The 12,212-nt window shown below is 44.4% G+C and overlaps 1 protein-coding gene across 10 annotated transcripts in view; it reads right to left on the minus strand.

The window, feature by feature from the left end:
- Positions 1–290: 290 nt before the first annotated feature.
- The window catches only part of LOC134349428 (F-box/WD repeat-containing protein 11), a 304,136-nt gene continuing 292,214 nt past the window's right edge, over positions 291–12,212 (minus strand). For 7 of the 10 annotated variants that reach the window (XM_063053715.1, XM_063053712.1, XM_063053713.1 and 4 more), the window contains one exon: positions 294–2,500. The gene's annotated coding sequence lies outside the window, so the exon portion shown is untranslated. Of the gene's footprint in view, positions 2,501–12,212 lie in introns of all 10 variants that reach the window. The other 3 variants (XM_063053711.1, XM_063053710.1, XM_063053717.1) reach the window with 3 other exon arrangements.

Below are 12,212 nucleotides of genomic sequence, written 5' to 3' on the forward strand. Positions count from 1 at the left end.
ATTCTATTGTAATTTTATTATGTATTGGGTATGGCCACAAGGAAGTGAATCTCAGGGTTGTATCTGGTGATGTATGTACTTCGATAATAAATTTACTTTGAACTTTGAATTCCAGATCTCCCTCCCTTGCACGCACCATTTTTGAAAGACCATAACTCAACAGCCTAGTTCTAGATTTCAGGTTATGCCCCCCCTTACTCTAGATTATATCACCCATTGAAACATCCACCAACTCCTTTAATGAACTGTTAAATCATTTCTCATTGAACCATTTCTCACTGAAGGGAAAACAGGGCAGATATCACATTTACTTCTGTAGTACTAACAACATATTATCAGCAAGAACTACAGTGGATCAACCAAGGTTTGGAGTTTCCTCCTTTGTGAATGACACCCCTTTCAGTTCATTTGTTCGGCTCAGTGGGTTAGGTGACAGTCTGAACTGGATGCATTTTCGGAAACTGAAGTAATTTATTAAGCACATTCCACGGTAAAAGCTTGAACTTAAACAATTTTCTGTACATTTATAACAGTCTTAATTAACTGTCCAGACATATATACTTATTTCAACTGGTAAGGTGGCAGGGTTTAGAGGTTTCAAACATAATTACATGACATAATCATCGCATCCCAACCCTTTCAGAGCATCAGCCGGACTGTCCTTCAACGGGGTCCACAGCTGTGAGCACTAAGCATACTCGCAGAGTACAGCTAATGTCCAACAGTTTCTTAATTCTTGGTTCCTTGAATTCCTGCTACATTGTTCTGCAGCTGCCAACTCAGAAAAGATTCCTTTGCAGTGATATACTGGGCACAGGTCTTCAAAACAGGTCCTTAAATTAAAGCATTACAAAATATACACCCAAATACAAACAAGACACCAACTTTTGCGGGACCAGACACCTTGTCTCTCAAAATATGTAAAATACAAGCAGTTGAATCTCCTCCTCAGGGGAGAAGAGGAGGAAAAGTACAGAATCTCAGCTTTGGCCGTGACAATGTTTGCAACATACACAGACTGTAGAGGCATTACTTACAGAAACTGCTTTACAAAGATTATAATGCTAGTCAAGATGTCTTGAAACATAGCTTTCAACTTTTACAAAAATGAGTTTTGAAGAAATTGCAATCTTTGAACGGTTGTGGGAAGGAGGAGAGAATCATTTTTAATTTAGTCTAAAGCTTGTCTGGCTGCTAGGTAGCAGATGAACAGATCTAGCTAAAACATAAAAGAGGGTTCCAGAATATGTACAAAAAACAAGAGATATTCAATAATTACTTGGTCCAAGAACTGCACCTAATTATATACTGGAGGCTTGGAAGTTGAGATGATGGATGGGGTGAGGGAGGAAAGATAAACAAGCTTTTCTTAATAAATCAAACTTAATTTTAAATAAAATTTCAACAGGACTTTTCTTTAAAAATGAAATCCTTGAAAGGAGAACAGATACAGGGTTAATAACCTGGGATTAAAATCAAGTTGGGTTCTACTTTCAACACATAGTGGCTCTATTTTTGAGAGGTGGGGGCAAGGGGCACAGCAGTCCACGCGGAAATACATGCTTTTCACAGTTAGTGCAACATAGCCCTCTGTTAGTTTCAGGAACATTGAAGTGGATGGTGGGGTGGGGGGGAACCATGAGCAGCTTCAAATTGGTTACTATACAATCAACACACAACACTTATACAACTAGCTACATTCCACAGCTCAAATTGCATGTAATTTTCAATATATAAGCAGCTACCAATTCTATTTACTGTTAGTTCTATATATATTATATATACTATATAATATATATATATATGTATATATATATATAAAAAAGAAACCCCACCCCCATTCAAAAACACCAACATTAGGAATTTATTTGATGCACTGTTACCTTGTAGTGAACATGCATCCAATAATAATCTAAATGAAAATGAGAGAAATGCAGCCAAATTGTGGGGCATCTTTACAAGATTTGACAGAATACTGCTTCCTAATACATACCAAGCTTTGAAAAGTTCTGCATGTTATTCTAAAACAATATGGCACCCAAACAAAGAAACAAGTGTTCCAACAAATGACTTTCCTCAGGGCAAAGAGTAAAGCGATACTGAACGGGCCAAGTCCTTCCTCCAATCACGCATTTGGCAGAAAGTCTATTTTAAACAATCCATTTCTGAAACACTTAGCTTTTGGAACCAGAAACCTCCCTTTTCTATATATAGGGTAAGACAGGGCTTGTTAGACATTCAGTCTTGCACGTTCTGCAGTAAAAAAAAACTATTTGGAGTTCTCCATGAAAGAAACAAATGAATGAAGGAGAGTGGGGGGTTTGAGTGAGAGAGAGCGCAAGGGGAATGGGGGAAAGAAGGCATGAAGTACTGTACTGATATCTTGCTGGTCTCAATCTGTCCACATCTAGCGAAACCAAGCCTCCACAACTAAACATGGTGTTTGAGCATAGTCATCTTCAGGCTCTGCATAGCTAATATCCAGTAGTAATTCCAGCCCCTGTAGGACAAAAGAATAAATCATTATTAGGTTTCAGATCCCCATATCTTGCAAACATTCCCACTAACACAAAATTTAGGATATGACTGCAGTATTACTGGGGTGTTGCCTCCTTAAATACATTGAATTGTCAGACAGTGCCACAAATCTTTTGTATTTATTTCAAGTTCCCCTGGGATTCAGACCAGTAGCTATCCCTTAGTGATTAAAGTACTAACATAAGAAATAGAAGAAAAAACAATTGCATGGGAGAATGACAAATGGATATGAGTTAGCATTTATTTGATTTAACTGAGTTCATTTTAATACATAACTGACTTCTAATGTTTTAAAACACTTTAGCCTTTAAGTTTAAAGTGTGTAAGTGTTTACTTTCTGTTGGATTTTGAATGCTTTCAAAAGTCGAGATATTTAAAATTTTTGAGTCTCTGACAGATGGTAAAGCTGGCAGCACAGATTAACTGATTGTAAAGAGAATTTTGGGGGCTGGGTTTGCCACCTATGATTTCAGCTGCATCATATTTCACTGATCAAAGTTCAAAGTACATTTATTACCTAAGTAAGTATGCAATATACAATCATGAGATCAGTCTTCCCACAGACAGCCCTGAAACAAATGAACAGAATGGTAGGTTTGTTCCTTGGTGAGTTCAGCAGCTAAGTGGTCTGTAAGTTCTTCTACAGAACATTCAGGCTACTGGTGTGGGTATGTACATAGTAAACTAAAATGTTAGTTTTAGGTCAACAGGTCAACGTCAGATGCCATCTCTCTGGCCCTACATTCCTCCTTAGAACACCTGGAGAATAAAGATACATACATAAGGCTCCTTTTCATTGACTACAGCTCTGCCTTTAATACCATCATTCCAAATAAACTGATCCCTAAGCTCCGGAACCTGGGCCTTAGCACTCAGATCTGCAGCTGGATCTTCAACTTCCTCACAGACAGGACCCAGGCTGTAAAAATAGGGGACAAGCTCTCCTCTACAATCACTCTGAGCACCGGTGCCCCACAAGGCTGTGTACTCAGCCCCCTCCTGTACTCACTGTACACCCATGATTGTGTAGCAAAGTTTCCATCAAACTCAATATATAAGTTTGCTGATGACACAACAATTGTAGGCCATATCTCGGGTAATGATGAATTTGAGTACAGAGAGGAAATTAAGAACCTGGTGGCATGGTGCAAAGACAATAACCTATCCCTCAACGTCAGCAAGACGAAGGAGTTGATTGTTGACTTCAGAAGGAGTAGTGAACCGCACGACCCAATTTACATCAGTGGTGTGCAAGTGGAACAGGTCAAAAGCTTTAAGTTCCTCAGGGTCAATATCACAAATGACCTGACTTGGTCCAACCAAGCAGAGTTCACTGCCAAGAAGGCCCACCAGCACCTTTACTTCCTGAGAAAACTAAAGAAATTTGGCCTGTCCCCTAAAACCCTCACTAATTTTTATAGATGCACCATAGAAAGCATTCTTCTAGGGTGCATCACAACCTGGTATGGAAGTTGTCCTGTCCAAGACCGAAAGAAGCTGCAGAAGATCGTGAATACAGCGCAGCACATCACACAAACCAATCTTCCGTCTGTGGACTCACTTTACACCGCACGCTGTCGGAGCAGTGCTGCCAGGATAATCAAGGACACGACTCACCCAGCCAACACACTTTTCGTCCCTCTTCCCTCTGGGAGAAGGCTCAGGACCTTGAAGACTCGTACGGCCAGATATGGGAACAGCTTCTTTCCAACTGTGATAAGACTGCTGAACGGATCCTGACCTGGATCTGGGCCATACCCTCCAAATATCCAGACCTGCCTCTCGGTTTTTTTGCACTACCTTACTTTCCATTTTTCTATTTTCTATTTATGATTTATAATTTAAATTTTTAATGTTTACTAATTTTTACTATTTTTAGTATTTAATACTTGTAATCAAGGGAGTGGGAAGTGCAGAATCAAATATCGCTGTGATGATTGTACGTTCTAGTACCAATTGTTTGGAGACAATAAAGTATAAAGTATAATTGGTAGCATTGTCATCTAAGATGGATGCCATGAGTTCAGGTCAAGGTGGCACCGGTGAACTATGGCGATGTTCTGCGGGCAACGTAAATACTTCAAAATATACCTCTTTTGAATTACTCACTAACCTACAGCAGGAAATTTTCCTTTAAGCAATATACTTCTAATTCGACTTACTGACCTACAGATATCACGATCTTCTGAAGGACACAGTGCACTGAACTTTCAAGCAAGCAGGTAGGGCAGCTTTAAGTGGCCAAAGGTTCTTTGGCACGGCAGGAGGAAGGGACTCCAAGCCAGAATGAAACACAGAGGAATGACACCCCCACCCGGTTGCTGCAAAACAAGATTGAGGACCTGAGGGCAAAATTGCTGTATCCAAGGGAAATAAGAGATTGTTCTGTTCTATGTTTAACCAAGACATGGCTTACTTCCAGTACGCCAGATACAGCAATCAGACTTGAAAGCTTCTCAACTCACAGGGTGGACCGAGGTGCTGGTTCAGAAAAGCCAAAAGGTGGAGCTGTGCATTTCATGATAAGCTTTCAGTTGTGCTCCGATGTGGCAGTTTTGTCAAACTCATGTTCCCCTGACCTTGAATATCTGACGATTGAAAGCTATCTGTTCTAGCAACATACATCAAAGTTGCTGGTGAACGCAGCAGGCCAAGCAGCATCTATAGGAAGAGGCGCAGTCGACGTTTCAGGCCGAGACCCTTCGTCAGGACTAACTGAAGGAAGAGTGAGTAAGGGATTTGAAAGCTGGAGGGGGAGGGGGAGATGCAAAATGATAGGAGAAGACAGGAGGGGGAGGGATAGAGCCGAGAGCTGGACAGGTGATAGGCAAAAGGGGATACGAGAGGATCATGGGACAGGAGGCCTAGGGAGAAAGACGGGGGGGGTGACCCAGAGGATGGGCAAGAGGTATATTCAGAGGGACAGAGGGAGAAAAAGGAGAGTGAGAGAAAGAATGTGTGCATAAAAAGGAGTAACAGCTGGGGTACGAGGGGGAGGTGGGGCCTAGCGGAAGTTAGAGAAGTCAATGTTCATGCCATCAGGTTGGAGGCTACCCAGACGGAATATAAGGTGTTGTTCCTCCAACCTGAGTGTGGCTTCATCTTTACAGTAGAGGAGGCCGTGGATAGACATGTCAGAATGGGAATGGGATGTGGAATTAAAATGTGTGGCCACTGGGAGATCCTGCTTTCTCTGGCGGACAGAGCGTAGATGTTCAGCAAAGCGGTCTCCCAGTCTGCGTCGGGTCTCACCAATATATAAAAGGCCACATCGGGAGCACCGGACGCAGTATATCACCCCAGTCGACTCACAGGTGAAATGATGCCTCACCTGGAAGGACTGTTTGGGGCCCTGAATGGTGGTAAGGGAGGAAGTGTAAGGGCATGTGTAGCACTTGTTCCGCTTACACGGATAAGTGCCAGGAGGGAGATCAGTGGGGAGGGATGGGGGGGACAAATGGACAAGGGAGTTGTGTAGGGAGCGATCCCTGCGGAATGCAGAGAGAGGGGGGGAGGGAAAGATGTGCTTAGTGGTGGGATCCCGTTGGAGGTATCTGTTCTAGGTTATTCCTATCCATGATCTTCACTGGATTTTACATTTCACCAGCAGCTGACTATACTAAAGTGCTCGAGATACAGCATGATGCCGTCACCAAACAAGAAACAGTCCTGATGCATTTCAAATCATTGTTGGGGACCAAACTAGGCTTGTTTGAAGAAATCTCCTGCCCAGGTACTGTCAACATATAACCTGCGGCACCAGAGGTCCCAACACATGAGACCACTGTTATACTAATGTAACTCTCAGTTCTGCTAGCGGCTTAATCTAGGAGAAGATAACCCTCGGCCCGGCCAAACGTAAGAAATCTTGTTTGGGTGGATGCTGTGCGAAGAGTCCCCTGTTACAAATCAGTACCACGAAATAACAAAGAGTACACAATATGCAATTAAACGATTTAGTTTTATAATTCTTAATTTGACAATATGGTTAGTAAAGAAACAAAAAAAAAGAAAAGGGCCCATTCTCATGAGACAGTCTAAAGCGCAACGTTAGAGCTCACGGTTCAGACCACTAGCTTCCCATTGACCTCCTCCGAGCGTAGCCGACCTCGGCCCCTCGCTCCAAGTCCACACCATCTGGCGGTCTACCAACTCTCTCCATTTGCGTCTTCTCTCCTCATCTTTCCCCGGCAAAAGACCGCAAAATCCCTGCTCCCAGACCCGCAAGAAAGAACAACATCCCTCTCATTGGATAGCCCCACATTCCAAAGCCCCCACTATCTCTAGTCATAACCCAAACATTACTACTGCAGAGAAAACATTATATTAGCAGTGAAACATTACAGAGAGGCCATTACATTAATAGTGAAACCATACAGCGCATTACGCTCTCCCCCCACCAAATTTAGTCATGTCCTCATGATGTTGAGATAATTCGCCAACCCTTCCTGCAAAACACAAAGTCCAATCCAGGTGTAAAAGGCAGTGACATAGCTCCCCAACATGGTAGGGGTCACACTCTGTTCCCCCGGTGCTACGTAGGCCAGCCTCTCCAGTAGTCTCCTAATTCTCTGAGACTCTTGTACCTCCTCACCTAATTCTACAGGTTCAGACACTACTGGGGATACTTCCTGGCAAGGCTTCCCCTGACCTATCACTCGTGTCCACCTGCAACTCAGACTCCTCAGTCCCGTGGCCAAGCACCGATTCATCCCTTGCAGGGTCCCGCTGCAACCCAGGCTATCCACAGATAGCAACCCCCCCCCCCCCCTCACCTGACTCAGCAGGAGAAGGGTTGGAAGTCTCTTCATTAATCAATGGAGAGTTAGCAAAATGCAGCATATATCATACATCCAGGTCCTCATCCTCCGAATCAGTATCCCTCTCAGGCATGGAGGCCGGCCTAACCTCTCCTTGTGTGGGCCCTGCAGTCGCCCCACATTTATGCAGAGTCCTCTTACTAGGTGTAGTCTCTAAGTCAGGCTCTGGGTCTATCTGCAACTCTTGGCCCAGGGACAGCAGGTGTTTCTGATGGAGAATCTTGACAGGCCCATTCCCATCCTCTGGTTTCACCCGGAAAACTGGCAGGTTTGGCATTTGACTCTCCACCACAGAGGGCTTAGCTGCCCAGCAGTCCGCCAACTTATGTTTCCCAGGTAGCCCCAAATTCCCTAAGAGGACCCGGTCTCCCGGCAAGAGTTGAGAGAACCTCACCTTTTGATCATACCTCCTTTTACTTCCTTGATTCTGCTTGGCAGATGCGACCCCAACTAATTCATAAGCCCTTTTCATCTCTCTTCAGATAAGTCTTCGGTGGTAAGTCACCCTCCTCGGTCCCAAAACAAAGGTCAATGGGCAACCTTGCTTCACACCCAAACATCAGATAGTATGGCAAGTACCCAGTAGCTTTGTTTCGGGTATAGTTGTAACTGTGGACCAGGTATCCAATATGTTGACTCCACCTGCTCTTCTTGCTAATCTCCAAGGTCCTGAGCATGTCTAGCAAAGTTCAATTAAACCTCTCAGGCTAGGGATCACCCTACGGATGATAGGGCGTGGTCCTCGACTTCTTGACTCCAAGCATGCCCAGTAACTCATGGATGAGTCTGCTCTCAAAATCCCATCCCTGATCACTGTGCATCTGCCTGGGAAGGCCATAATAAATGAAATATTTTTCCCATAACACTTTTGCCACCGTGGGTGCCCTCTGGTCCTTGGTAGGAAAAGCCTGTGCACATCTGGTATAGTGGTCCATGATGACTAAGACATTCACTGTGCTGCTAGCATCAGGTTCTATTGACAGGAAATCCATACACACCAGGTCCAGGGGCCCTGCACTCTGCAAGTAGGACAAGAGAGCTACCCGCGTAGGCATCGCCTTCCGCCGTACGTATCGAATGCATGACTTGCAGTATTGTTCGACCTCTGACTTCATCCGGGGCCAGTAAAACCGGCCTCTGAGCAATTCATAGGTCTTTTCCACCCCCAAATGCCCAGAATCATCATGAAGTGACTTCAACGCAATCCTCTGATACTTCTCTGGAAGAACCAGCTGAGAATGGCGAGGTCGGTCCGGGGGTGACGTGACCTGGTATAGGATCTGGTTCTGCAACTCAAACCGAGGCCATTCTCTCAGTAATGGAGGCACCACCGTGTGTTTCATCTTCTCTGCCTGAGACAGGTCTCCCTTTTTGACTGCTGACCAATTGGTACTGATGCCGTGCTGTCTTGCTGAGCAGCTGCCACTTCCCCAGAACTCAATTCTGGCAGTTAATTTGTCTTCAGAGCAGTCAGGTTACAGTAAACTTGGGGAATGGCGTCATCAGAAGCCCCCAATTGACCAACTGCTCGATCCTGCCCTCACCTTTCCCTCTGCGTTCACAATGATAGCAAATTGACACATGGCCTTCACCCCCGGGGCAGGAATGCTCTCCCACTCCTCATCCCTGACCAGTCCCTCATGCGCACATCAGGACAAAGCATCTGTATCAATGTTCCGGCTCCCCGGCCAGTACTTCAAGCTGAAATCATAGGCAGACAATGCCACCAACCACTGATGGACTGAGGCATCCAGTTTCGCTGAGGTCAGGATACAAGTTAGGGGGTTGTTGTCCATTCTCACCTCAAACTTGGCCTTGACTCAGCTTATCCACCACCACCCATTTCAACGCCAGAAATTCCAACTTGTGCGTGGGATAGTTTTTCTCAGACGGCGACAGACCCTGGCTGACAAATGCAATGGGTCTCAACCCGGTGCCCAGAGGCAGGTGTCTGCATTTGATCTCTCTCCTCTCTCCCTCTCCCATCTTCATCTCGCTTAATGCTGCTGGAATATTGTCTCTTGGGCACGGTTTAATCGACATGGATTGTGGATTGTAGTTCATGTTACGTGTTTCTGGTTTCTCCTTTTATTGTTATTTTGTGTGATTTTGATCATGGCAGACTGCCTCTGCGGTCTGCAGTCAACAAACACAATGCTAAATTGAACTGAGCTAAACTGAACATTCCTAGACAGTTTCAATGACTCTGTGGTTTGACGCTTTATATTCTGTGTTTTTCTACTCATCTTTTGCCATTTGCACAATTTGTTCCTTTTTTTTTAAAACGCGTTGGATGTTTGATATTTCCTTTGAATGGGTTCCATGGTGTTTTGTTTCATGGCTGTCCGTGGAAAAACAAATCTCAGGGTTGTATACTGTGTACATATTTTGATAATAAATGTACTTTGAATCTTTGATTGGGCCGTGTTTAAGGACTCATCTGAGGACCTGATGAATACAGCATGGTTGCCATGGACTTTATAAAAACAGTTACAGACAAGTTTTTCCCCACAAAATCATTCAGAGTCTTGCCCAACCAGAAACCCTGGATGAACCATGATAACTACAATATGCTCAGAACCAGATCAGAGGCATTCAAGACTGGCGAGCAAGCAAGTTAAAAGAGGTCCAGGTACAATGTCCGAAAGATGTCCAGCAGAAGTGGTTGAGGCAGGTTCGATGTTGTCATTTAAAGTTAAATTGTACGGCTATATGGACAGGAAAGGAATGGAGGGTTATGGGCTGAGTGCAGGTCGATGGGACTAGGTGAGAGTAAGAGTTCGGCACGGACTAGAAAGGCCGAGATGGCCTATTTCCATGCTGTAATTGTAATATGGTTATATATGCTCAACATTTGTGACAGGGCTTAAATGCCTATCATCGCTAAATAAAAATAAAATCAAGCAACATAGATGACAAGAAGGCTTCGCTTTCAGATGAGCTCCATACATAGTCGTACTTTATTGATCCCGGGGGAAATTGGTTTTCGTTACAGTTGCATCATAAATAATAAATAGTAATAGAACCATAAATAGTTAAATAGTAATACGAAAATTATGCCAGTAAATTATGAAATAAGTCCAGGACCAGCCTATTGGCTCAGGATGTCTGACCCTCCAAGGGAGGAGTTGTAAAGTTTGATGGCCACAGGCAGGAATGACTTCCGATGATGCTCAGTGCTGCATCTTGGTGGAATGAGTCTCTGGCTGAACGTACTCCTGTGCCCACCCAGTACATAATGTAGTGGATGGGAGACATTGACCAAGATGGCATGCAAGTTAGACAGCATCCTCTTTTCAGACACCACCGTGAGAGAGTCCAGTTCCATCCCCACAACATCACTGGCCTTACGAATGAGTTTGTTGATTCTGTTGGTGTCTGCTACCCTCAGCCTGCTGCCCCAGCACACAACAGCAAACATGATAGCACTGGCCACCACAGACTCGTAGAACATCCTCAGCATTGTCTGGCAGATGTTAAAGGACCTCAGTCTCCTCAGGGAATAGAGACGGCTCTGACCCTTCTTGTAGACAGCCTCAGTGTTCTTTGACCAGTCCAGTTTATTGTCAATTCATATCCCCAGGTATTTGTAATCCTCCATCATGTCCACACTGACACCCTGGATGGAAACAGGGGTCACCGGTACCTTAGCTCTCCTCAGGTCTACCACCAGCTCCTTAAGTCTTTTTCACATTAAGCTGCAGATAATTCTGCTCACACCATGTGACGAAGTTTCCTACCGTAGCCCTCATCTCCCTTGCTGATGCATCCAACTATGGCAGAGTCATCTGAAAACTTCTGAAGATGACAAGACTCTGTGCAGTAGTTGAAGTCTGAGGTGTAAATGGTGAAGAGAAAGGGGGACAAGACAGTCCCCTGTGGGGCCCCAGTGCTGCTGATCATGGAGGAATCATCACGAACTCCCACTACATACAATGATCCTGAGCTTAGTCTCCGAGGACGACTTGCAAGCATCCTTCAGGAGGGTGAACCCACAAAAAGCATGCCACCTAGACAGGTTACCTGTCCAAGCACTAAAGACTTGTGCTGATCAAATGGTTGGAGTGTTCACTGCAATCTTTAACTTCTTACTTCAGCAATCTGAGGTACCCACCTGCTTCAACTAGGCTTCAATTATACCGGTGCCTAAGAATGTGGCACCCTGCGCCAATGACTGTCATATAGTATCACTTAGATCTACAGTGATGAAGCGTTTAGAGAGGTTGGTGATGAAACATATCAACTCCTACCTGAGAAGCAATTTGAATCTGCTCCAATTTGCTGACTGGTGCAACAGGTCCATAGCAGATGCCATTTGGACAGCAAAGGTGCATACATCAGGATGCTCTTTATCGACTACTGCTAAGCATACAATACTATCACCCCTCAAAACTAATCAATAACCTTCAAGATCTTGGCCTCAATACTTCTTTGTGCAACTGGATTCCTGATTTCCTCACTCGCAGACCCCAGTTTGGATTGGCAACATCTCCTCCACCATCTCCATTAGCACAGCTGCACCACAAGGCTGTGTGCTTAGCCCCCGACCTACTTGCTTTACACTTATGACTGTGTGACTAAGCACAGCTCCAATGCCACTTTCAAGTTTGCTGATGACACCACTCTCATAGGCTGAATCAAAGATGGTAATGCATCATCATATAGGAGAGAGATTGAAAATTTGGGTGAGTGATGTCATAAAAATAACCTCTTATTCAATGTTAGCAAGATCAATGGTGCTAATTTTTGACTTCAGGAGAAGAAAATCAGAGGTGGAGAGAGCCAGCAACTTTAAATTCCTCAGTGTTCTCATTTCAGAGGACCTGTCTTAGGCCCAGCACATAAGTGCAATTT

The sequence above is a fragment of the Mobula hypostoma genome, chromosome 7, assembly GCF_963921235.1.
Source record: "Mobula hypostoma chromosome 7, sMobHyp1.1, whole genome shotgun sequence".
Lineage (NCBI taxonomy): Eukaryota > Metazoa > Chordata > Chondrichthyes > Myliobatiformes > Myliobatidae > Mobula > Mobula hypostoma.